Source organism: Ovis canadensis, chromosome 10, assembly GCF_042477335.2.
Source record: "Ovis canadensis isolate MfBH-ARS-UI-01 breed Bighorn chromosome 10, ARS-UI_OviCan_v2, whole genome shotgun sequence".
Lineage (NCBI taxonomy): Eukaryota > Metazoa > Chordata > Mammalia > Artiodactyla > Bovidae > Ovis > Ovis canadensis.
Window position 1 is genome coordinate 98,195,282 of NC_091254.1, and position 27,739 is coordinate 98,223,020.

General features: G+C 49.9%; 1 long non-coding RNA gene across 1 annotated transcript; it reads right to left on the reverse strand.

The window, feature by feature from the left end:
* Positions 1–3,484: 3,484 nt before the first annotated feature.
* Positions 3,485–11,641, reverse strand: LOC138446818 (uncharacterized). The gene is made up of 5 exons (XR_011259559.1): positions 11,412–11,641; positions 10,660–10,844; positions 9,278–9,404; positions 5,610–5,693; positions 3,485–4,322 (listed from the first exon to the last, which is right to left on the reverse strand). It is a non-coding gene; the product is annotated as an uncharacterized lncRNA (long non-coding RNA).
* Between the last annotated feature and the right edge of the window lie 16,098 nt (positions 11,642–27,739).

Sequence of the window (27,739 nt, forward strand, 5' to 3'; positions counted from 1 at the left end):
AGTGGGGTGCCATTGCCTTCTGTGGCGCTTCCAGAAGTGAGAGTTAAGATGAGAACTGAGGGCCTTAAGATCCCGCAGGGGAGGTGGGCAAGGGGAGAAGAGCTCGCACAAAATTCTGAGCAGGAGGAGTGGGGTGCAGCTGGGAGAAGCTGTGCTTCGTGAAGGCAGGCGTGAGACGAGGGTGACTGATGGAGGTGGCAAGGGGCCTGGTCTGGTCGGCCAAGGAAAGAGCTTGGGTTTTCTTGTAAATGTGGGTTTTCTTATAAATGTGCAGGGCAGCCGTTGGGAGCAGCTGGAAAAGTGGACCAAGGAAGGCAGAGGGACAGAAAGCCGGTGGAGCGGCCGGGACTCTCTGGGACCTCGGTCAGATCCTGGAGCCGCAAGCCCTGCCTGCCTCAGAAAGGCGTGCACGCTTCAGACACGTGACTCCCGGGAGTGAGAGCATCCTGTGGCGGGCGCGGCCTCCGGGGTGCGCCGGCTGCTCTCTGCGGGATGCTCGCTTTCAGCTTTCATCACCTTGGAGTGAGCCTACCTTTGACAGGTGGGTGGAGCTAACGGTTTCGCAGGACTGGAGACTCCGCCTGCAAACGACCTCCCGAGAAGCCCCCGGCCCAGGCGACCCTCGGTCAGTAACCCGCTACATACCGTCAAGCAAAGTGGACAAGTTAGCTACAGAAGACATCTGTCCCCTTGGAGAAATCACACGTCAGGATGCTTAGGCGGGGCGTGTGATGCAGGCAGAGAGCGCTGCCCTGGGGACGAAGGATTCAGTTCAGTGGAGCCGGGAGGCGAGGCCGGCACGGTGCGTCTCGGGGCGGTTGGCTGAGCAGCCCAGTGAACGATGTTGGGGGCCAGAAGCCAAGAAGAAAGGATGGCTTCCGCCAGCTTCTTAATCAGGCAGTTTTGACAAGCTCCGCCCCCGCCCCAACCCAGTGTCTGTTTTCCAAAGCTGCTCTGAAAGGGCGACGCGAGTGGATTCATGGTGTTTCAACACAGACCGAAGTGAGGTCTTAGACTGAAGTCAGGTGCCGGCAAGTCAGCCACGCTTCTCTCCGCGATCTCTTTCATCCTCCTATGTGCTCATGTGCAAGGAATTAAAGACACTCACACACAGGCGCGTGCACACTCGCACACACACGCACAGGAGAGGAACTCGAGGCCTAGTAATGTCATTGAGAAGAAAAGTAATAAACAGGAGGAAATTAAAAGAACTCAACAAGGCCCTGAAAAAAAGAAAAATCTAACAGATTTAATCAGGAGAAACAGAATATTCTCCCGGCCCCGTTACAAAGAGCCCTAGCGCCAAAAAAAAAAAAAAAAAAGTGGCAGAAATGGGATCGTTAAAATGGATTGTGGGAAGGGGTGACAGATACACAGATGAAGCGGGGATGGATCCGGACGAAACCAGGAGCCCCAGCAGAATTCAAATGGGAGATTCAAACCTAACACAGGAGAGGTGCCAGATGCAGAGCAGGGTGGCGCAAAGAGGGAGTGGCTGAACCTGTCCGCGCGGCACTGCCAGCAAGCCTGCAGGCTCCCGGGCACATCCTGGCACCTTGAGGCATCTCGGGTCGGCTCATCACGTGCTCCTCTCTCTGCCGCCACTCGTGTCTGTTGCAGAGTCGGGATCCTGAAGACGTGACAAGGCACGGACGGTGACTACTCATTTCATAGACGCGTGTATCCAGCTCGCCCTACTAAGCCGACAGAACCCATCATTCACCTAATACAGACGGGGATTAGACAGTTTGACTTCCCTGTTAGAATACTTCTCATGCTCACTGATAGATGGGTTCTTGACAAATTGCTCGTGGCAGCACGCGTTTAGCAATATCATGAATGTCTGTGTCTTGTGAGAAACCTTATCCTCCTAATATTTGTTAGAGCATGCCTTGAAAAGCTTCATAATCAATTACCTAATCTGCACTGGGAAGGACTGATGCTGAAGCTGAAGCTCTGATACTTTAGCCACCTGATACGAAGAACGGACTCTTTGGAAAAGACCCTGATGCTGGGAAAGATTGAAGTTGGGAGGAGAAGGGGACAACAGAGGATGAGATGGTTGGATGGTGTCTCCGACTAAATAGACATGAGTTTGAGTGAACTCCAGGAGTTCGTGATGCACAGGGAGGCCTGGTGTGCTGCAGTCCATGGGGTCGCAGAGTTGGACAGGACTGAGCAACTGAACTGAGCTGATACTGGGGGGTGGGGTGGTGGGAAAGAAGGATGCTGGGCTCCAACCTCCTTCAAACGCATCCACCAACTTGTGACCCCCTTGAGGAAGTACTACCAGCTGCCAGAACTCTACATGCATTCCCCATCCATTTATAAACAAATATCGATAGAGTGGTCTCTCCACCCAAGCACCGCAGTGAACTTATCCTTAGTGAAGGGCTTCCCAGGTGGTGCTAGTGTTAGGAGACGTTAGAGATGGGGCTTTGACCCCTGGGTCAGGAAAACCCCCTGGAGAAGGGCATGGCCACCCACTCCAGCAATCGTGTCCAGTCCCCCAGGAAGTGGCAGAGCTGGGTCTCAAATCCACGCTGGTCTGCCAACAAGGCTCTGCTGGTTCAACAGTGCATGCCCACTTCCTGTGTTGGTAGAAGGCAGCACCTTCCAACAGGGCCTCTGCCATGATGGAGGCAGTCTGTGGTTCTGCACTGATCAAGATATCCTAACCACAGGTGATGACTTTAAAGATAAGGATACCCAGGATGGGGAGCCACGGCAACCCCGGTTGTCGCCAACGCAAGGAGAAACCTGGGTGGGCGAGGCTGCCTCCACTGCACAAGACAGCTGCTGCTGCTCCTGCCCTTTCCCACTACAAGACCACGTCACCATTCCCCTGAAATCAGGCCATCACTTAGCTTCTTTAGATGCCTCAGGTCTTCGGATCCCCAACTGCCACCTTCATTTTGAAGTGTATATTTACCTTCATGTAAGTCGTCCATGAAAAACATCTGAAGAAAAACTACACAATCCGAAAATGGAAAGGAGACACGGCAGCCGGATCCCATTCCGTGTCTCCTGGCTTCTGCCCATGGCATGTATGCCTACTCACATACCATGTGGCCATCATCTCTCCCTGCAACTTTCTAAAAATCAGGTTACTCGAAACATCTCCTCCTGGGTCCTGCCCTTCTCTCTAATCAACTGTTCATGAACGTCTTGAGAAACACAGAATTATTTTGAATACTTTCCTCAATTTCCCAGATATATCCAGGAACAGGGTAGTGGTGGTTTAGTTACTAAGCCGTGTCTGAGTCTTGTGACCCCATGGACCCATCCGGCTCCTCTGTCCATGAGATTTCCCAGGTGAAAACACTGGAGAGGGCGGCCATTCCTCCTCCAGGGGATCTTCCTAATCCAAGGACTGAACCCACGTCTCCTGCATTGCACATGCTCTCCTGCATTGTAGGCATATTCCTTACCGCTTAGCCGCTGGGAAAGCCCATCTAGGAACACAAAATCTCTTAAATTCTTACATGACATTCTGTTTGCTAGATGTTCGCTGGTTTATTTATACAATCCCTTATTTGAGGAAAGTTGGGCTGCTTCTAAGATTTTGCTATCTTAAGTGACAGTGGAGTAAATTCTGTATACACATTTGTACATTGAATTCTCTCCTTCTGAAAAAGTTCTCCAAATAAAATTGCAGCATTAAAACACACACACACACATTCTTAAGACTTTCGATTGCAATCACTAAATTGTCCTCTCAAAAAATAAGATCACTCAACACTGGGTTACAGACAGCTCCTGCAGAGGCGCTCCTTGCACCGAGTCCTTGAGTCGCCCTGTAGTTTCCTGCGGTAACACTCACAGCCGGGACAGAGCTTGCACCTCATCAGTCTGACAGCCTGTGGATATCTCAAGACGGTTAGCGATCTTCCCCAAGTCTTATATTTTCAGTCAGAGAGTTCACATCCATCGAACAGGCATCGCGTAAACGGGCCCTAGTCCAGCTTGTTTATGCCCACATTAAAGCAGTAGCTGTTTTTGTTCCGTCGTTCAGTCATATCCGACTCTTTGCAACCCCATGGACTGCTGCACACCAGGCTTCCCTGTCCTTCACCAGCTCCTGGATTTGCTCAAACACATGTCCTTTGAGTCAGTGATGCCATCCAACCATCTCATCCTCTGTCATCCCCTTCTCCTCCTGCCTTCAGTCTTTCCCAGTATCAGAGTCTTTTCCAATGAGTCATCTGTTGGAGCTTCACTTACAGCCTCAGTCCTTCCAGTGAATATTCAGGGTTGATTTCCTTTAGGATTGACTGGTTTGATCTCCCTGCAGTCCAAGGGAAGTAGTGCCCAGATTCCAACTGCAAAATCAAGATAATAATAACCATCATTCAATGTGTATTGACCTTGTGAGATGCCCTTGTAAAAGATTTCAGATTTGCTTTGAGCCTATGACCCCTACTATGTGAGTGATGCTCCCTCCTATGTGGGAACCCCATGCCCCAAGGTGACTGTATTAGGAGGTTAGGGTTAAATGAGGTCATATGGGTGGGGCCCTGATCCCACAGGATTAGTGTCCTTACCAGAAGGGGCAGCAGCTTTCTCTGCCAGAGGAGGACACGGCAAGGACAGCTGTCTGTCTACAAGCCAGGAAGGCTGCTCTCTCCAGGAACCAGCCAACCACACTTTGATCAGGGACTGCCAGCCTCCTGTGGCTCCAGTCACCCAGACACTGGTATTTGTTATGCCAGCCTGAGCAGACGAAGGTAGTCCATTCAGCCTCAAAGCATCTCAAAAGGCAGACAACTGCTATCACCCCCGTCTATGGGGTCGCACAGAGTCAGACACGACTGAAGCAACTTAGCAGCAGCAGTAGCAGCAAACAAACTCTGGAGAAATGGCACCCTCTCTGGTGTTCTTGCCTGGGAAATCCCACGGACAGAGGAGCCTGGTGGGCTACAGTCCATGGGGTCACAGAGTTGGGCACGACTGAGCATCTGAGCACCAACAGACTCTCAAATCCACTCCCTTAAATCCCATGTTGTGTGTGCTGCCTCTCATCTCCAGACAGGACCTCTCTGATCAATATTAAGATGAGCACCTCCCTTGTTCTAAAGTTAAGACCTTGATTAATGCAGCTCAGTTTCTTTCAGCAAGCACAGTGCATCCCTTACATGGTTGGCATTCTGTCTGCTAAAGCCTCTGAGCTCTATTTCACAGAAGCTTTAGTTCAGCTCCGATTCTCCCACACCTGAGATACGTCTGGGATTTTTAGGGCTTCCCAAGTGGTACTAGTGATAAAGAACCCTCTGCCAAAGCAGGAGACGTAAGAGACGTGGGTTCTATCCCTGGGTCAGGAAGATCCCTAGGAGAAAGAAATGGCACCCACTCCAGTATTCTTGCCTGGAGAATCCCCATAGACAGAGGAGCCTGAGGGGCCACAGTCCAATGGGTCGCAAAGAGTCAGACACAACTGAAGCAACTTAGCAGGCATGTACACACTTCCCACAATTGAATTCTATGCAACTGCATTGCCCCACATTTCAATATGTCAAGACCTTGAGGATTCTGGTTCAAACCCAGCCCCCCTCACAAGTTTTGTGCTTTTCACAAAGTAAAGAAGCCTGCTTTATGTAGAGGACGTATACCTTGAAATGCTTTGCGTATTTGTCAACATTGCTAAACGTTTCCATGCAAGTCATTGATTAATAAATGGGACCAGCAGGAGAATCCTGGAAGAGAAAATGGGAAACTTCTCTGTCAGTGTTTTTGCAACTTTTAAAACCTATGCTCCCATTTTAAAAATACCGCATATGCTTCTTTGCCCCCTCATCTTTCTTTTCCTTCATTGAGGGAAAAGGAATCAGCATTATTTTTATTAAACCATGCTTTACTTTAAAAGAGAAAACTCTATGTACTCAAACTATGATAAATTGCACCGTACGTAAAACAAAGATTTTATTGCGCTTTGCTTTCTATTTTTGCATTATGAAAACAGTGTGTACATGTTTTGGTTTCCAGATATAAATACCACATGCACCGCCTCCTCCATGAGATCCAGTGTTTTTGCTTAAATGGGGGTGGCGGGGGGGCTTCCACCCTGCCAGTATGCATGCCCCACCCTGGCCCCCGGCCTGAGAACGACACCCCTAGACTGGGCATCACGGGTCCCTGCAGAGTGCCCCCCACCGTAATACTTGGGGGAGAGGGCTTACCAGCTTCTCTTCAAGAAGCCCAGCCCTGAGCATGGCTACCTGTGAGGCAGACAGTCACCTACTGGCATCTGGGCCCTGTCCCGTCTGGGTACTAACCAGGCCCGACCCTCCTTAGCTTCCGAGGCCAGCTGAGATGGGGCGCGCTCGGGGTGTTCTGGCCGTAGACTGGACCCTCTCTTTGGGGAACTCCGGCTCCTTCTGGTGCTGTACCGCCCCTTTCTTTAGTTTCCAGAACCCTCTCGCTGTACCATCCTCCAGGGCAACCCGAGCAGCCGGCGGGTGTGAACCGCAGACAGCAGAGCCCTCCCTGTCTTCAGCTTCAATCCCCTCAAAACTTCCTGTCGCTGCGGTCCTTTCTATCTATCAGCAGTAAAGACCTCTGAGAGTAATTCCAGAGGAAATGATAAAGAGAGCTCAGACTTTTCCACGACACACACACACAGAGACAGGTGGAGGCTGACTGCACGACTGTGGTCAGCGGCCCCTCCAAGCCCCGCCAGGACCAACGTCCTCATGAGCACAGGCTGCAGAGAGGGCTGGGTCTCAGGGTAAAGCAATGTGGTCCAAACAGGTGGAAGGCACAAACCCTCCAGAATGCTTCAACCCTGGATGTTCCCAGAAGCATCAAGGCTACAAAAACCGTCAGGCAAGTTAACAGACCGAATCCCTCGCGGTGACGTCAGAGCTGAGAAAGCAGTTAGCGCAGAACCTGGAGACCTCTCTCGATTTGCAAGTGTTTTCACAGGATCTCCTTTCGGATAATATTTTTAGCAAAGGCAATGTGCTTTGTTTTCCTTTCCCCAGGATCTAGAGAAATGGGGGGTTGAGGGGATGTATTGAGTCTAATTAAAAATTCTGCAGATAGAAATATTGGGAAACAAATTAAGAGGATAACTTTAGGATTGTGACGAAAATGCCCTTCCACCAGGAGTTTGCAATGTGCGCCCCCTTGGACTGTAGCCCACCAGGATCCTCTGTCCACGGGGTTCTTCACAAGAATACTGGAGCGGGCTGTCATGCCCTCCAGGGAATCTTCCCATCTCAGGGATTAAACGCGCATCTCCTGCGCTTCCTACATGGGCAGGTGGATTCTTTGCCACCATGACACCCGGGAAGGCCTGCAGGGGGCAGAACACCCTCAGTCTCGTGGGCTGCTCTGAAATCCTAGCCACTGAGAAATGAACTCAGATGCTCCTTGTAGTGCGGAAGCTGGGGTCTCCTGTCCTCTGGCAATAAAAAAGACAGGCTGCGTGACTCTGAGCCCTTGATGCTTTATTCATCATCAGGACCGCGGTGCACGTGTGTATGCTGGTGTGTATGCTGGCCCCAGCTGGCACCTACTTTCTGGGGAGGGACAGACAGGCAGCATTCCCATTCCAACCTAGTTCAGTGTGTTAAATTAGCAAACATCCATTGACTGGGAGCTGAGGAGAAATTAGGCGCAATTGTAGAAGGCGCTAAAGGGTGAAGGGCAGCCTTCAGGAGGGTGACTGCCTCAGCGCCACGGATATTTCCAAATCCGCAAGATGCCGGGCCCCTCTAGCCCCTTCGTAAATTCTATAACAGACAAATTCAACCCCAAGAAAGTGTGCGGGCATGTTGGTTGGCCTGGATGGCCATAGCAAATACCACAGGTTGGGCTGTTTCAACAACAAAAATGCATAGTCTCGGAGTCTGGAGCCCGGAAGGCGGAGATCGCCGTACCCCAGGGGGACTCCTCCTGAGGCCTGAGGAACGGTCTGCCCAGCCTCTCCCGCAGCGCCTGGCGGCTAAGATGCGGCTTCCAGAAGCATCACCGCATCTCCGTCCCCATCTTGACAGCTGTGTGTGTCTGGGTCGGAACTCCCCCTTTGTGAGGACCCCGTCACACCAGGCTTGGGGCCGCCGTGCTCCAGCTGGGCCCCATCATAACCTAACTACATCAGCTGCAACGCCGCTTTTCAAATAAGGTCATGCCTTGAAGGCTTCCCAGGCGGCCCTAGTGGTAAGGAGCCTGCCCGCGATACAGGAGGCAGAAGAGGTGTGGCTTCAATCCCTGGGTCAGGGAGACCCCCTGGAGGAGGACATGGCAGCCCACTCCAGTGTTCTTGCCTGGGGAATCCCATGGACGGAGGAGCCTGCGGACTACAGTCCAGGGGGTAGCAAAGAGTCAGACGTGACTGAAGCGACCTTAACAAGCGTGCTGAAGTATTAGGGGTTAGGGTGTCCTTGTTTGAATTTGGGGTGACACAATCCAGTCTCTAAAGCAAGGCGCCTATAGAGCAAATTAGCATAATTTAACCTGGCTTCTGCACTAAGGAAGCTAGTTTGTAACCTAGACTCTCTGCAGTCTTTGGTCCCCTTGTCATTAAAATGGAAAAAGGGACCCAACGGCTTTTGAGTATGTAAAAAACTCTTAGAGAGGTTAGTGACCATTCCTATAGGAACAGTTCTGGCAATGATGTGTGGAGAATACGCAGAAAATACTTTACAAGGATCAGATATCAGGACAGGCCTCAAGAGCGAACCAGGCAAAAGGCCTGCCTTACTCATTTCACCATGAAGCCCCCGAGGGCCAGGCGCCCAGGTCAATCCTCTGCGGCTTTGAGGGCTCGGCTGGGACCCTCCCCAGATACGGGGCCTCTGGCAGGCTCTCTGCAGCCACTCACGCCTCTGTTTTGATGACGTGCTTCTCTGACATTCTAGAATGGGCCCAACTGGATGTTCAAGATGCGTTTGGAATTTTCTTAAATTGGAGGATAACTGCCAGGCTATGCTGTGTTAGCTCGTTTCTGCTGCCCAACAACGCGCATCAGCGGTAAGTACACACATATCCCGCCCTCTGGAGCCTCGCCTCCCACCATCCGCCCTCTGGGCCATCACAGAGCCCCGAGCTGAGCTCCTGTGCTACGCAGCGGCTCCCCACGACTTTGCACACGGGAGTCCACGTGTCAAGGCAGCTCTCTCAACTTGCCCCACCCTCTCCTCCCCTCCCTGTGTCCACAAGCCCGTTCTCTGCGTTTGCGTCTCCAGTCCGCCCTGCGAATAGGTTCATAAGTAGCATTTTTCTAGATTCCACATGTGTATGTTGATGTATGATACGTGTTCTCTTTCCGACTCACTTCACCCCAGGTCCATCCACATCACTTCCAGCGGCCCAATTTCACTCCATTTTATGGCTGGGTCACACCCCATCGTACAATGCACGTCTTCCCTATCCACTCCTCTCTGGCATCTCCTCTGGGACATCTAGGGTTAGGAAGAATGAAGTTAGGAAGGCCTCCTAACACCGTACACAAAAATAAACTCAAAATGCATTAAAGATTTTTTGACTTTTCAGTTACATTTTCTAAACAAGTTTTGCAAAACCCAGAAAGCGCAAAATGTCAGAAGCTATTCTTCAGAACCTTGAAAATGCAGACCTGACACTTCAGCCACAGGATAAAGCAGTAAGGAGTCGAGTGAGAAGGCGGGTAATTGAGACCAGAGGCTAATCCAGCACATCTTAAGATACGATATCATAGAAAATTGCCATCCTGCTCAGATAACACAGTATGAGCATACAATGTGGGCTCATGAAATTATTTTGTACAGAATTTCAAGATAAACATTTGCTAAACTTTCATTTTAGGGAAGGCTTGGTTGAAATCAACGGCAATTTCTCTGTGACAAGGAACTTAGGTTCGCTTACATCCTTCACTTCTACGTGGGGCGTGTTGCTTGTTCATGCAAACAAAGATGACAGCAAATAGGGATTTTTTTTTTTAAACTTTTGTGCAAAAAAAAAGTCGTTTATGTTACACTACAGATGTCATAACGGATTTCCTGGGTGGCGCTAGTGGTAAAGAATCTGCCTGCCAATGCAGGAGACGCAAAAGATGTTGGTTCGATCCCTGGGTCAGGAAGATCCCCTGGAGAAGGAAATGGCAATCCACTCCAGTGTTGCTGCCTGGAAAATCCTACGGACAGAGCCCATGCTACAGTCCCTGGGGTCACGAACAGTCAGACGAATGCGACTGAGCACAGCACAGCCACCACTTATCTGTGGGTCTGCAGCCTTGCAGAGTCAGGTGCGGCTTCGGACTTCCTAGTGAATGCTACTTTTATATTCGATATTCACAGATTCACATTGTTCTGGCCTACCTAGCTGTATTTCAGGCTCACAAACCTTGGCACGGAGCTGAAGTGAAGAAACACCGAGCTCTGGCAAGACATTCAGGCTATGTTTCTATTTTTCTCTCTGAGCACAGTCTACAGAATCGAGAGCTTAAATATTAACATTGTTAAAGCACTTCATGCCCCGCTAAAAGGTAGTGAAAGTTCTCAGTTAATCTAAACCGCACTTAGCACTTACGTACCAGTGCAAAGAGGAAGTGCCTTGCAAATTACTAATTTTTGAACGGGGTAACGAAAAGGCAGGAAGGAAGGCAGCTGTGCTGTGTCCCGTAGGAGATGACCACAGGACACTGACTGTAAAACCCTGACTAGCCACACGCGCACTCACCCTGGGTCAGAGGTGAGCAGGCCGGACCCGAGTCAGGCATCAGATGCACACCTGAAACGCCTTGGTTCTGCTCTGCCTTGCTGTACAGTGGCCCTTTTAAACGGTTTCACCAGACGAGATGCTCTTGTGCTTTAAATAATTCCAGCTGCTAGGATCACCACCTTCTATGCCGGGCCCACGAGCTCCTGCAACCAGGATGTGAAAGTCCAGGAGTCCCGTAGGTAAGACTGATCTGTGTCTTTCTTCAGGAACTCTAATTTAGATCCATTTGGTAGAGAAATGACTGTTCACCAGAAGTGTGTTTCAGAAACCCCTTGGAACTGTATACTCCCAATTTATGCAACCCTAAGCTCCAACCTGAAGCTATAAATCAACCTGTGATCATACACACACACACACACACACACACACACACACACACACTTCAACAGCTAAAATACAACACATAACTCTAGTGCCAAAATTGCAATGTAATTACATTTCAAAAAGCTAGTCTAAAACAATTCTGCTGCCATTGTAAACAATATTTGATAAAAGAAAAACCAGGACTGAGCTGGTGGCAAATGCGACCTTTCCCCGTGGTCAGCCCTCAAAAAGTTAGATGTGCTCAGTGGAATCTGAGAGGAACACACGTTGCTCTTTGAAAAAAAAAATGGGGGATTACTCTACAACAAATAAAGGCTAAAAATTTACTCAGCCCATGATACCCGCTGGTGACTCCGCTCCATGCCTCCATTTGCAACCCCACTTACACGTCACAGCAACTTTACCAGGAGCCATCTCATCACCCTGGTTGCACTTCAGAAGTCGATGCAAATGAGCCAAAATCTCACAACTGGTCACTGAACTGTTTCTGGGTCTGTTTCCCCTTCTGATGAGAATTCTAAGACTGCCTCAGAGGGTCATTATAAAGGTTAAATAAAATCCTGTCTTAGAGCCCTTTCCACAGGAGCTGACACCCATCAAGAATTCCATAAAAGGTGTTCAGTAAGCCCAGATGTTTTATTAACCAGTCGGGACTTCCCTGGTGGCCAAGTGGTTACGACTGCCCTTCTAATGCAGGCAGGCGTTGCGTTCAGGATTCAGTCCCTGGTCAGGGAGCTCAGATCCACATGCCGGACAATGTGGCCAAAAAAAGGGAGAAAACATTGGTTCTATTGACTGTCCCGAACAGGACACAGAGAAAGAAGTCTCCGTCTGTACAAATACAGGCATGTAAAGAACACAGAGGAATGGTTTTAGAGTTATGACCTCTCTAATTACATGCCTAGGGAGACTGGACCCTTGTTCACGCAGTGCTTTTGACATTTTTTTTAAAAAGTGCTTTTCTGTTGCTGTCAGTTCAGAGGGCTCTGTGTAAAGGAATGCTGTCTGAGAGCAAACGCAGAGCGGAGGGAGAAATCCTTACGCACGCCCAGATGGAGAATCGTGGGAACAGGCCAAGAGCTTGTCAAAACTTCAACATGGCTTTTTTAAAAAATCAGAAAAATCATTTAACCACACAATTTTTAAACCGCATTCTGACAATCTCCCTAAATAAAGGCTGCATCTACAACAGACCCGATTTCAAATTCATTTTATGCATTCGGTGGTCTAAGTCAGCTTCCCGCAGAGAACACCAGATTTTTTTCAGAGCAAACTCTCGTAGATAACATTCATGTCAGAGCCCTCCCATAATATGTCATCTAAGAAATATTGATCCTTTCCCGGCGTTTGACAGTTTGTACCCCTCAGTTCGTGAGAGGGCAGCCGCCCGGTTTAGGGAGGGAGAGGGCCTAGACTCTGAGCATTGCTTCCCCGTATTTCTGCTCAAGCGTTCATAATCATCAGAAACCAATGCTACTTGAACACAGACAACCCAGCTGGACAAATAGGAAGAAACGTTCGTCACAAACCTCCAGATGCCCTAAATAGGCTCCAGAAAGGAAGAGAAAGGCAGAGAAGGGACCACTATAAAAACAGTCAAAGGACTGATTAACCTAAAACTCAGCTGAGAAAGAAGGACCCCCAAGATCCCTTCCTCAGCGCCTCGGTTTAGTTGAGACGAGCTGAACCCAGTATAAAAGAGGCTTGGGCTTCCTCTGAAGGGAACATACACATCCCTTCCGCCAGCAATGGCTCTGTGCAAACGATTCACAGTTCCTGCCCACACGGGTTCCTATCCAGTCCAGGAACATCCAGGGATGTCAACGTGGATATGCACCTCTTCGGCAAACACTGACGCTCACATTTTGAGAAGTAGAGTGAAGCAAGATAATAAAGAATTTATCCATGCAGGCCTTCCAGAGCCTTCAGTCAACGCATCTTAAATGTGTGTGGTTTACTTATAAGGTAACCCTGATTAAGGCTGAAGGCTTTAATTAAATGAACCATTACCTTGGAGCATGGATGTCTGTACACAAAGAGAATAAGTTAATTAATTTGGGTAATTGTTTGCTGCTGTGAACACTGGTCTACCCCGGGCGGGTGTTGTGTTGAAGAATGGGGAGATGGCATAGACGGAGTTCCAACAGGGCGAGAGCCTCTGCATCCCCGGGAGCTTGTGAGGGGGTGTCCTCCCCCGACTGCCGTCCTTTCCCTCACTGACGTCTAGCATCCAACCAGCAGACAGAGCTGCAGACCGCCCCCCGCCGCTGTCTTACCTTTAGATGCTGAAGGAGGCGAGAGAGAGAACTCTGCTATTCACCAACAGTAAACAGAGACTGGGGTGACATCTGCCCAGAAGATATTCCTGATAGCAGGATGATGTCGTGTTAAATTCTGTCAGTGCGTAAAGCTATTGTTTTACCTTGTGTGAGTGCCTGATGGTGTCTTAAATCTTGTTAGTGCTTAAAGGTATTAACATAACTTTCTTTCCTCCAGTATTTAGAGACTAGAGCTTTCTCATTCATCATTTTCAAATGAATCTATCTACATTCTTCCAAATGGTAGCTTAGAAGAGAGGGGCTTTATAAAAAAAAAAAGGTGAGGACATGAAGATTCCAAAAGTAATTTGGACTAGACCACCTCTTCCTACACGCACAGTATCGTTTCTGTACTCCAGCTTCCCTGAAGGTAGCGCTCTTAGCCTAGCAGAGACCAGGGCATGCTATTGTAAGATTCGAGGTCCTAGGCTCGTAAATCAGGTTCTCCAAAAGACTGGATGAGAGGATGGATGAATGAGTAGGGTGAGTGGGCGGATGCATTAGAGGCGTGACGTTGGAACCGGAAGATCTGAGTACTCTAGGTCTTAATACAAAACTGCTGGACAAATCATCACTATTTATCACTCAAATAATAGAAATATTCAAGAGAGGATATGAGAAAAGTCTTTCCAAAGAAATTCCAATGAATGAAAATGCACTGTCATTTTCTTAACACTGAGAAACATTTGTAAATAGCAATAATAACTGTCTGCTGTGCTATGCTTAGTCGCTCAGTCATGTCCCACTCTTTACGACTCCATGAATGGTAGCCCGCCAGGCTCCCATGGAATTCTCCAGGCAAGAATACTGGAGTGGGTAGCCTATCCCTTCTCCGGGGCATCTTCTTGACCCAGGGATCGAGCCCAGGTCTCCTACATCGCAGGCGGATTCTTTGCCAGCTGAGCTACCAGGGAAGCCTTAATAATTGTTTACTAATTATCAATTAATATATTGCATCCTCTTACATCGATGAAAGTATGCAAATTTACCCAAAACTTCTCAAGTGTAAGTATAGTTTCATCAGCTAATCCCACTTCTTGGAATCCATCCTATGAAAAAACTGTTAAATACGGAAAACATTTAAGGCACAAAAATGCTCATTACAGATTCATAATAGCTAAGCTTTTAAAATGAGGATCAAGAGCCGTGATTCGGAATGTAGAATCATGCACATGATAAAGCGTTGGGGGTTTTGTAGGCAGGATTTAGTGTGAGCAGAATTTTGTGATACAAAACAAAACTTACACAAAAAATAACCTTGAACAGAGTACACCAAGGTGCTTATGATTCTATTTGCCTGTAGGTGGCAGGACCATGGCTGATATCTTTCCCTTTTCCTCTTGTGTAATTTTCAGATTTCCACGATGCCTGCATCATGTTTGTGTGGAAAACTTTTTAAATTTAGGGGTTTTGGCTTCTCTTCTACAGGCAATTGCAAGAGCCCAGATGTTCTCTTTTCATTCTCCTCCGTTACTGGACCATCTTCCATGAGGCGCATGGTGTGAACTGCTTAAAACACAGATAGCATTAGTCAATTTCCCCTAGTTGATTAAGAAAACACCGAAACCTCCCCAGTGCTTGCCCCAGAGCCCCCCTCTCCTTAGGCTGATACGAGGTCCTTCCCCGCTGGGCTCGGCCCTGCGGTGACAGAGGGAGCCCCAAGAGCCCGCCCGCCCCACGGGGCTCTACTCACCGGGCGCCTCGTGCGTGCCACGCTCCCAGCACCACGACTCCTCCGCTCCCGCTTGAGGAACCAAACCTCAGAGCCGCTAGGTGACAGCCCCGTCACAAGCAGCAGCCCACAGACAGAACGCGGGACCCTCTGATTCCAAACCAGTCGTTCCCCTGCCTCCATAACGGTCTGAAAGCATGCTGTCTGCTTTCTCATCAGCTTTCGGCCTCTAGCGCTCCCTTCTCCAGGAGCCCCCTTAAACCTTCTTATCCTTCTGCAGGCCTCTGCTTGTTCGCCGAGGTCTGGATCCGCCTGAACTCCACGTCTTCATTAATCATCCCAGTCAATGTGGGCGGCTTCCTCCGTTCAAAATCCAAGAGCAGGGAACTTGACTCTTGAATGTATTCCATCAGTCGCTTTGTGCTGGGCCTTCCTTGCTGCGCACACGCTACTCTCGAGCTGTGGCTCACGGGCTTCTCACTGCGGTGCCTCTCGCGCTGTGGCGCTGCAGGCACACGGGCTCCCGGGATTTATAGCACAGGCCAGTAGCTGCGGTTGGTGCGTGGGCCTCATGGCTTCATGGCATTTGTGATCTTCCTGTAGCAGGGATTGAACCCGTGTCTCCTGCACTGACAGGCAGATTCTTCACCCCTGAGCCGTCAGAGAAGCCCCCTCACTTTGACTAGTTTCTAAGGAAAGTTCTTGACTTCTTCTTCTCCCATTAATTTGAGAGGATAGAGATGATGTCTTATTTCTTTACTTTTTCAGCACCCATGAGAGTCTTGGGGTATGAAGATGTTCAATTAACTATTTGCTGAATTAACTAATTCAATAGAAGTCGGTCCAGCTTCTCAGCTTCCTCTTGTCTAGCATGCTCATCATCTGTAAATATACAACCCCTCACCTGGGTACAGATAAGACAAATTAGAAAAGCAATTTTTCTCAGTGGTTATAAATTTTATTGACAATTCTCTTCATCTATATATATCCAGGTAATTAAAAATGTTCCTTCTCTTAGAGGTCAAAATCAGACGCAAGGAGAAAATTGTAATGAATACTATGACGTAAAGGAGCTTTTCTGTATTTTAGGATGAGATACATCATTTGTTTCTGGGGGGAGAGAGCTCCTTGCTCTGTGAGCGAGTTTCCAGGAAAAGGCTTCGAAAGAACACTGTCTAATCTCACTCAGACTTGAGGCACTTTACACAGAAAGTTGGTCCTCTTGTCCAGGGGAGGGGAGATTATCCAAGAATGAAAGCAACCTCAGGTAGATGCTGAAGGGGATAGCCCCGGGAGCAAACAGAATCCGCTGGCGGAACACCCCTCCGACCAGAGGAGCAGGCCAACTCAAGGCAGGACGCCCGGGAACAGCCGTGTCCCCAGCCTCAGCTCTGGCGCCCGTGAGACGATCACACGATGAAGTCTCTCCTGGCACTCAGGCCCTCAACACTGTGCGTGCGTGCTAAGTCGCTCCCGTCGTGTCTGACTTTTGTGACCCTGTGGACTGCAGCCCGCCAGGCTCCTCTGTCCCTGGGATTCTCCAGGCAAGAACACTGGAGCAGGTTGCCGTGCCCTCCTCCAGGGGATCTTCCCCACCCAGGGATCAGGCCTGCGTCTCCTGCACGGCAGGTGGGTTCTTCACCACTAGCACCACCTGGGAGGCTCCCAGAATTGTGCTGACGTTGAGAAATCCACAAATACAAGGAGAAATTGACTGGAACCAGAGAAAAGCTCTTTCCAGATCTGGAAAGATCCAACTTTACAATAAATCACTTATCTATTTATTTATTTGTCTATAAAAAAGAATGCAAAATGGATCAACTGCTTTTAGAAAATGAGGTCTTTACCCAGAAACTGGTGACCTATGGTCATGAACTTGGGCAAACTCTGGGAGATGGTGAGGGGCAGGGAGGCCTGTGTGCTGCAGTCCACGGGGTCGCAAAGAGTCGCGCAGCAAGGCAACTGAACAACAGCAACAAGGCTCCTTCTCCTGCAGAAACTTTAATCCAAGAAGCACTCACCAGCACCTTTAATCCGCCACCCTGGGGGTACTTGGCTGGACGGAGGACATGTCCCTGTCACCATCCACATCCCACAACCTTGGAGCCTGTTCCCGGAGGGTCGTGTACACCTAAAGAAGGAAAGAGAGATTTTGGGGGGTCTCTAGACATGACTGAGTGACTTCACTTTCACTGTTCACTTTCATGCATTGGAGAAGGAAATGGCAACCCACTCCAGTGTTCTTGCCTGGAGAATCCCAGGGACAGCAGAGCCTGGTGGGCTGATGTCTATGGGGTTGCACAGAGTCGGACACGACTGAAGTGACTTAGCAGCAGCAGCAGCAGCAGTTTTTACGTGAAACTTGCTGGAGGCCTTAGGACACAAAATAATTTCATATTCCTTTCTTCTCCAGAGTCAAATGTTAGGGTATAATTAGTCCTGGAGAAGGAAATGGCAGCCCACTCCAGTATTCTTGCCTGGAGAATCCCGTGGAGAGAGGAGCCTGGTGGGCTGCCGTCTATGGGGTTGCACAGAGTCGGACATGACTGAAGCGACTTAGCAGCAGCATAATTAGTCCAGAAAGGCGTGCATAGTACCACATTCATAACACAAGTATTTTTTTCTTGAACCCAGCCAGTGAGCTGGGACTAATTTTGCATGTTTCCCCGACCTGTCACTGAAGCTTGTCCCCACTCTTCTCGCTCACATCCTGGGAGCTTTGCCATTGAGTTCAGGCTGTTTTGATTCACATAAAAAGGAAATTTATGAACTGACTTCTGAGTTGGTCAAACATACCATTTTCAGCTAATTTGGAAACCTCCAAAACTGTACAGTGACTTGCACATAGAGGCCGGGGAAATTTTAGAGCGCCTTCCTTCATGCTTCATACTTCACAAGAAAGTCACTTTGGTTATAAACGCAGAGTGGGTTTACAAGAGGCATAGACCTGTCTGAATGATTTGGGTAGGAAAATAAAACCCTTATAACATATAAGTATTTGAAAACTTTTAACTAAAGATCACAGCAACCTTAGAAATGACCCTCTGCTGTTCCAGGGCACCACCTTGGGTCACCTGCCCTAGTGGAACTCATGGGGAGTGAATGTCAAACCCCTAGGGGTTACTGTGGGTCAGAGGACATTGCCATTCTTTGCCAAGGCATATCTATTTTTTTCTAAAACATAGGCAGTAGATATAATCTGTGAATGGTATTTTAGGGTACATTTAACAAAAGAGAAATAAGTGTTTACCAGACTCTCACTTGAAAAAAACATCAGAGTAATAGGTCCCTCTGGGCATGAGGAAAGCTGAAGTTAACTTGGAAGAAAATGAGAGAACTTCCTGGGGTAATCGTGGTAATGTTCTATGGCTTGATGAAGGTTCAGCAACAAAGGTGTAATCACATACCAAAACTCAGAACGCATACCCTTGAAGTCTGTGCACTTCAAAGACAGTTTCATAGAAAAAGAAAAATCAGCTAATAAATCCTGAATCTACGTAATGACACACACTCTACATGTAAGGCAAGTGTACTAAGATGTAAGTTGAATCAATGAACGGAGATGAAACAGATAGATGATAGATAGATAACAAATAGCTGATAGGTATTAACAGATAACAACAGATAAAGAGATAATAGGCAGACAGCAGATAAACAACGAAGCAAGTTTAATGTTAGCGACAGAATCTAGGCAGTGTCGAAAGAAGTGTTAACCAAAACTGTTTCAACTTTGCTGCATGTTTTGAAATGTTTCTAATAAAATGTTGGAAAATGTTATCCCACTTCATCACACTATGTTTGAACTTTGATATGAGCTTCTTCTTAACACAAAAGCCTCTGCCCCTCATATTCCAAAACAAAGCGTATTTACTACCTAAGATCCAACATCAAGTCAGCTCAGAGAACGTAGGAATACATTCGTCTTCAAGAATCTTATGGCTGAGTGGAGACAAGATTGAAATATGTGCTTCTCTCTTTGAAAACAAACAGCAAAGTTTGTATCTGCCTTCTCCTACCAGAGTCTAAAGTTTCCAACAGTCTTTTTTTCCTGAATGCCGAAATACTCTTGGGGAAAAAAACATGCAAGGTTTACTTAACCACTTACAGAAAAATCCACTTGGTGGAATAACTGGCCCCAGGGTTTATCAAGTAAAAATCATTGCACTCTGCTGGACTCGCTCTGAGATACCCACTCCAGGCATCACCTCGAGTAACGTGATCGGCCGGCCATGTCACACACTCGGGTGCTCTCCCCACCTGCATCATTTTTCTGCACTAGCCTGCAGAGAGCTTCTTCCCACCGAATCACCTATTAGCTAACCCCAGCCCACCTTCTTTCCACCCCATCTTCTCCCATCAACCGCCCTCTCCAGGAAGACGCGTTCCCTGAGTAATTCCTGCTCTTCCTCCCTCTGCTTGACTATTTCCTAAAATGGCTTCCAGCTAATTGAAGAGGAAAGAGCTCCATCTAGCTGTTTGGGAAACAGTGAGCATCTCCAAGAAGTGACGCTTTTGAACTGTGGTGTTGGAGAAGCCTCTTGAGAGTCCCTTGGACTGCAAGGAGATCCAACCAGTCCATCCTAAAGGAAATCAGTCCTGAATATTCATTGGAAGGGCTGATGCTGAAGCTGAAACTCCTATACTTTGGCCACCCGATGCAAAGAACCAACTCATTGGAAAAGACCCTGATGCTGGGAAAGATTGAAGGCAGGAGGAGAAGAGGACGACAGAGGATGAGATGGTTGGATGGCATCACCGACTCGATGGACATGAGTTTGAGTAAGCTCTGGGAGTTGGTGATGGACAGGGAGGCCTGGCGTGCTGCGGTCCATGGGGTCGCAGAGTCGGACACGACTGAGCGACTGAACTGACTGAGTGTCTCTAAAGACGATGGTGGGAAAGGGAAATGTTCCTCTGCTCCTCCTTTTCAGATGAGATGTGGGAAACACTAAACTTCCACGCCGTTCCTAGCGAGACCTCTTCCACCTGCAGTCAGTAAATACGAATTCAACGTGCTCTGAGAGACACTGACCACATCCTGAGCTTCTTCGGTGCAGCCCAAAGTGCATCACGGTTATCCTTTCTCTCCCCTAAACACATTTCATGAGTATTTGATATAACTGTTAAAAGAATTGATACTTTTGAACTGGGGTGTTGGAGCAGACTCTTGGAGAGTCCCTTGGACTGGAAGGAGATCCAGCCAGTCCATCCTAGAGGAAATCAGTCCTGAATATTCATTGGAAGGACTGATGCTGAAGCTGAAGCTCCAGGACTTTGGCCACCTGATGCGGAAAACTGACTCATTTGAAAAGACCCTGATGCTGGGAAAGATTGAAGGTGGGAGAAGAAGGGGACGACAGAGGATGAGATGGTTGGATGGAGTCACCAACTCAGTAGACGTGAGTTCTGAGCAAACTCCGGGAGATGGCGGAGGACGGCAAAGCCTGGTGTGCTGCAGTCCATGGGGTGGCAAAGAGCTGGACAAGCCTTAACGACTGAGCAACGCCTCCAAGGAAAATCAGACACAAAGTTTGCAAATACATGAGTCCAATTATACTAATTCCTGGTGACTGTGTATAAGGTGACTCAACACCGCTTTGCAAGAGGAGGCAAAGAGCTTGGGCTGCCGGGCGCTGTCAGCTTCCATAGCTTGTTAGGTCACTCTTGCCACTGTTGCGAGTGAGAGCCCCTGTCCACCAGCTCCAGAAGCCATAAATGAACAAGTGATCATGTTTATCAAAGGACGCTTCAGCCTCCAGCACAGGGGGCGTCTGACCTGATGCCCTGCCGTCACAGTGACTGGTTTCCGTGTGGCTCCGATGGGCAGGGACCAACCTGGGTGGGGAGCTGTGGTTTCTCAAAGATTCCTCCAGGGCAGGGGAGGAACATCAGCCCAGGCGTTCCGGCTGCTGTGCTCTGGGAGGTGAGAGGCAAAGAGGGCACACTGGCCCGGCACGTCCCAGTGAGTTTGGAAAAAGTCGAGTTGAGTCATTTGACAGGAGGCTGTTGGACCGAGCCGTGAGTATCCCGGCCTTTCGGTGTCTGCGAATGGTGTGAAGCTGGGACGCACGTACTCACTGGCACATATTCTAAAGCTCGTCCCTGGAGGAAAGTCGCTGGAGGAGCTGAGTGGAAACGCCTGCTCAGAAAAGGCTATTTTAGAGGAGGATTTGCAGGAGAGACGCCCAGGAGTTCTAAGAACCCAGCAGACGCCTCACGTCTGCCCTAGGCACTCCGTTCCAGAGAGCGTGGAGCCCAGAGCTCTCTCCTGCCTGGTACCCAGTAAGCCGCTCATCCGAGATGAAGCTCAGAGTCCCATCAGGTCATCCCTTCCGTGGGTAACAAGCAGCCACTGAGCTTCAGCTCCATCAGCGCTGTGTGCCGTGCCTGCCCTACGGGCAGAGAGGACAGTCCCAGGGCTCTCGAGGAGTCAGATACCAGCAAGCAGTTCAGACATGGGGGGCGGGAGGCCTAGGCAGGCAGCAGCAGGACCAATCAACAGAAAATGGACTTATTTCCATCAAAAAGTCACATGGAATTTTACTTTGTTTAAAACAGAGGTTTCGCGGGTTCCCTCTGAACTCCTGCCATACAGCAATGGCAGGCGCGACTTTGGGACATTTACCCCCAAACACACACGGGAAAGGCTGGGGGCGGGAGGAGAAGGGGGCGACAGAGGACGATGGCTGGGTGGCATCACCGACTCGATGGGCGTGAGTCTGAGTGAACTCCGGGAGTTGGTGATGGACAGGGAGGCCTGGCGTGCTGCACTCCATGGGGTTGCAAAGAGTCAGACACGACTGAGCGACTGAACGGAACGGAACTAAACCCCCCCCCACACGGCAGCACATGGGAGGGGTCATGGCAGAGCCCATCTAGATCCCTCGAGATGGTTCCTGGCGGTCCCTCAAGACCTACGATCAGCAGAGACATATATATTCTTGTGGTGAGGTAGCTTGGCTGGCAGACGAAGAAGCTGGGCGTAGGCATGGACTGTCTTGCCAAGTTTGCTGTCAGGGACAGGATGAGGGTCACAGGCAAGAGGTAAACTGAACTGAGTACCTTCTGAAGCTGAGAACCACTGTGGGTGGGCTATCACATCCTAAGGGTGAGGGAGTGGAGGTGTTTATACCGGCTTCCGACAGCCATTGGTTTAGGGAAGAGTTTGTGGGTGACCTACTCTGGACAGAGCAAGCCTGAGCTGCCAGGAAAAGCCCTGGAGCAAAGAGACGCAGGTACGACCAGCCGGACCCTCCAGCCTCACTTCCTAACTAATGAGACTCAAAGCAATGCTGGGAGCATGACTCCTAAGTCCAGGCTGCGTCCTGCTTCAGTCGGTTGGGGCTGTGCTGGGTTCACACAGAACCTGGCTCCTCTCTTTGTCCGTACACACTGATGAAAGGAGGTCCACGTGTTCCTCCAGTCTCCATTTCAGCTCCTTCCTCCCCACCCCAAGCTTCATTTTAACTCCCTGAACCTTAAAAATTTCTGTTTCCCCTAAAGAGAGAATGTTGACTAACCCCCAGTGTCTACCGGAATTGTCCACGTAACTAAAGAAAGGATGCTTGCATGTGGATAATCTGAAAGGCCGTGGTTTCAGTGTTGTTATAAAATATTCTATTTCCAGATTCCCCAAATACGAGTCAGCTTACGTGTGCACCGTGAACTACTGCTACAAGAGAACCACACAGCGGGGCCCTTTTCACAGAGCATTCCATGGTAATTAAGTCAGACGAGCCCTCAAGGGGTCCAAGCGCTGGCTCCTGCTCAGTGCTGTTCTGGGATACGGGAGAAGAGAGCTATACTGTCCTCTCGCAGCAATGGTGGGACAGATATGAGAGCTTAGATCAACCTTCTCTTAGAGCAAGACATCAACCTCCAAAGGACATCAAACTCCTCAATGTTTCGTAGAAGAGACGGCTACTGGGGAAGAGAAGCAGCGCAAACTCTAGGGTAAAGGTGGAGAAGATGGCCCGAAAGGGAAAGAGAGAGAGTCTTACAGGCAAAGAGCAAGGAAACGTCTAAGACGTAGAGATGAAAGGCAAGGAATTCTGGGAGAATCCCTGGACGGAAGGACAGTCCCGTGAGCGGCATGAAGCTGGATGTGGAGCCCAAGGATGGAGCCAGGGAGCCAGCGGGGGGGTGGGGGGGGCGGCTTCAGAGAGAGCCTTGGCCAGTGTGGGCCAGCGGCCGTGACCCCGTGCAGATGGCATTCTGTGCTAGAAGGCCCAGACCCCGCTCCCAGGATGGGAACCTTAAAAAAAAAAAAAAAAAGCAGTGCCTGGACTTCATGGAAAAACAACCGCCCTCCCAGAGTCACACGTCTCATGCGGCAGAGTTTAAACCCCTCTAAGGTCTCCTTTCTCTCAGGCATGACAGAAAGCTTTGATTTCAGGGCTGAGGTTTGCATTCGTAAGCTCTGACTCCCACATCCACATTCTTTCAAAATAGCTGCAAGTCCCGTGAGGGAAAAAGCAGTGCTCAGAAATGATAACAAGGAGGTCCAGGCGATTCAGTCCCCTGCCCACTCAGACCGCTCAGCCTCTGCACCATTTTACTACCCACTAGACATAAAAGATAATGTCCGTCCATGTACGTTGTTGCTGTGAGAGTACGAGGGAGCAGTTTCCCAAACAATCACAGAGTGTACCGCACACACAAACTGGAGTTTTAAAGCATCATATTTTTGTTCCTTCCAGCATCCATAAAATCTCAGAAGCATATCAGAAGCACCAAAGTGTTCTCTGCCATCGTAATAATTCATTATGTCATTAACAGGCTGGTGCCCGGAAATGTAGAAAGTCAGTCCCCCCATAACTCCTTCTTAGTATCCTTAGTCAGAGAATCGGTAATAACACACTGTCTCACTCCTTTCTGCACCAGCCATGGAGAAGTGGAGCTCCAGGCCTGTGATGACAATTCCACTCCTCCTCCCTCCAGGACAAAGTTTCCTAATCAGAACATTCTGTGTTTGAACCCCAGAGGCAGTGTGTGTGTGTGTGTGTGTGTGTGTGTGTGTGTGTGTGCGTGACTCTGCCAAGAGTCACAGAAGAGCTCACCCCGTGCTTGGAGAATGTTCTACAAAGATGCATCTGCCACCTGCATGAGCATGCCAGCTGTCCATATGAAAAGCCCTCATGATCACCCGAACAGGATGGTTTCTTAGTCGCCATGATGTCATAGACCAGACAAAGTGCTCTGGCCTGAGATCATTTCCACCAGGGCCCACTTGAAGGATGAAAGTGCCAGTCCATTTCAAAGGCCCGGTGTGACGGACAGTCTTACACATCAGCTTGGCCAGGCCGTGGTCCTCAGATATTTGACCAAAGGCATGTGGATATTACTATGAACACGTTTTTTGCATGAGATTATGACTTTGGCCATCTTATGCGAAGAGTTGACTCATTGGAAAAGACTTTGATGCTGGTAGGGATTGGGGGCAGGAGGAGAAAGGATCGACAGAGGATGAGATGGCTGGATGGCATCACAAACTCAATGGACGTGAGTCTGAGTGAACTCCGGGAGTTGGTGATGGACAGGGAGGCCTGGTGTGCTGCGATTCATGGGGTCGCAGAGAGTCAGACACGACTGAGCGACTGCACTGGACTGAAGATGTAAATCAGTAGACTTTGAGTGAAGCAGATTGCTCTCCACAGTGTAGGCGGGCCACACTCAATCAGTTGAAGACCTTAGAAAGAAGCTGGCGTCCCTGCAGACAAGGGACTTCCGCCAGCAGATGCCCTCTGGCCTGAACTGCAGGACTGGCCCTTCCCCGTAGCCCACCCAGTACTCGGCCCCACACGCACGCGTGCCAGCTCTGTCAAGCCTCTCTCTCTCAGTCCCTCTAAGACAGAAGCCTATGCTGCTCACTATTTACAGGGCCGCTAACATCTTTCACGAAAGACAGCTGTGCTTCTCAGCCTTGTGAAAACAAAAGTGAAAGTCACTCAGTCATTTCCAACTCTTTGCAAAACCCCATAGACTGTATGGTCCATGGAATTCTCCAGGCCAGAATACTGGAGTGGGTAGCCTTTCCCTTCTCCAGGGGATCTTCCCAACTCAGGAATCGAACCAGGGTCTCCCACATTGCAGGTGGATTCTTTACCAGCTGAGCTGCCAGGGAAGCCCTCTCAGCCCTGAGGATGGACAAGATGCTGAAGGTTCTCCCTGGGAGGGGCTCTGAGGTGAGCGCAGCTCTGGCTCACAGCCTGTGAGATGGTACCCAGGCCACTGTGCTCACAGGCATGGTTTCGGCCCTCTCCCAATGTGGCGTCTCTCATGCCATGCATCAGCCAGCTCCTCATCCACGGAGTCAAGGCAGGGCCCTGCTCATCACCGTGGCTGACGGCGTCTAGGAGGGGCCTGGAGACCAGCCCACTGCTTTGTGCCAGAGAAGTGTGGTCCTCAGGGTGGTCGTGCAGACAGCAGGCTGGCTCCTTAGAAGTCTCCCAAGAGGAGGGGAAACGTCCAACACCAGAAAGCATCACGATAGTTGCAGAGGCTGGCTGAACGCTGCGCGAGGTCAGGTGCTGTTCTAAGGGACTTCCGGGTCACGCCCCACTGAGTCGCCCCAACAGCCTCTGAGACACAGGTTTCAGGGGATCCCCACTCTACAAGAGAAAACTGAGGCACCGAGGAGTAAGGAGCCTCCCCAGGTCACACACCACTAGATGGTGAAACCAGGAGTCCAGAGACCACCCCCCCGGCTCCAACCACCAGGCCAAGAGGAAGTGATCTTGGAGGCTCCACAGCTGGCTGAAAACACAGTCTCTTGTTGGAGAGTGGGGTGCATCTCCAGGGAACCCTCAGACGGCGTCTATGACAGAGACATGTGAGAGCGCAGGCCTAAGGAGGGGTGTGGGCGTAGGGTGACAGGAGGCAGCTCTGCCCCAGGGCACCAGCATCAGAACAGGACACGTGCAGGCTGGCCTCACCCCAGAGTCAAGCCCCAGGTCCCCAACGATTTGCTACGAGACTTGGGCCACTCTCTCAGCCTCTCTGAGCTTTGTCTGAATGTCAAGGACTTGGGCCACTCTCTCAGCCTCTCTGAGCTTCGTCTGAATGTCAAGGACTTGGGCCACTCTCTCAGCCTCTCTGAGCTTCATCTGAATGTCAAGGACAATGATAGCCACTCCACAGCTTCTGAAGGATGAGCATGGACAAAGGCTTCCCAGGTGGTGCAGTGGTAAAGAAGCCCCCTGCCGACGCAGGAGACACCAGAGTGGGTTCAATCCCTAGATCCCTCCTTCAGGAAGAGCCCCTGGAGGAGGGCACAGCAACCCTCTCCAGTATTCTTGCCTGGAGAATCCCAGGGACCCAGGAGCCTGGTGAGCTAGAGTCCATGGGGTCAAAAAGAGTCGGAAATGACTGAAGCAACTCAGCACACACACAGGATCATCCTGAGAAAAGTGGGTGCTTGGGCCACTGCCAGCAACAAAACACAGTCCTGGGGGTCGTCAGCGTGGTGTGAAGTCACTGCGAGTCGTGGGGTGAGCACCACTCGGCGGGTCTCAGAACCAGCCCTGGGGTCCGGTTGGCCCTGGAGTAGGACCAGGACTGGGGTGAGCGAGGGAGGCACCCAGGTCAGGCAGGTCCAGGCTCAGCCCTGGAAAGTGAGCACGTGCTGAGGTCTACACTGATCCTACACAGCTCACCCAGGACGTCCCCTCTCCCCAGACCTTCCCCTGGTCCTGGCCTTGTGTCCCAGACAGAGCTGGGCTTCAGGGGGGCTGTGCCTGATGTGGGAAAGAGGGGGAGATGTCTCATAAGGAGGGACAGTCTGAGGAGACAGCAACCAGGGAAAGCACCCTGTCTGGCCCAAGCATTCTGATCCTGCTCTGTGGTTTTGACTGACACATACGGTTGGAGCACCCCAGCCACACCCCGAAGGAGAACTTTTGACTACATCATTCAAGTGGCTTCTCTGGAGGCTCAGATGGTTAAGAATCCACCTGCCATGTGGGAGACCCAGATTCAGTCCCTGGGTTGGGAAGATCCCCTGGAGAAGGAAATGGCTACCCAGTCCTGCATTCTTGCCTGGAGAATTCCATGGGCAGAGGAGTCCATGGGGTCACAAAGAGCTGGACACAACTGAGCGGCTAACACTGTCCTGCCCCGATAAACCAGCCAACCATTCAGATGCATGTTACAGCCGAATACGCTGGCCTGACCTACACGTTGATCTGTGGGTACGATTAGGTGCCATATCTTAGAGAGAATGTGGGCGCATCCTTGGAGATTTGGGTTGGAGGATTACATGCTGGCCCACTGAGTTACTTGATGACGCAGATGAACCTTACACACTGCACACTCACACGAAACTCTCTTGAGACCCGCTGATGAGTACAGGGCAAGCTGTCAGCCACCATCACTTAAATGTCAAAAGGAGCCTTGCGCCCTGCACCGCCTCCTGACTTTTCTCCCATTCAGCCTCCATGGCACCAGGAGTCGCCGTGAAACACGAAGAAGTTTTTACTACCAGGAAAATTTTGCCAAGCTTTAGTTAAAAGGCAGTTGAAATGACTGAGGCAAATTGGGCTGTATCATGGAACAACTAATAGACCCTAAACATGAGAATCTCATTGCCAGCCCCAGCCATAATTTCTATTCTAATCACCCTGGACACGCTCCATAACGGGGTGACTCAACGGCTCCACGCTGGCAGCACCTGGGGGAGAATTTCTCTCTGCCAGGATGACTCCGTGTTAGGGATTATGTCTGATCT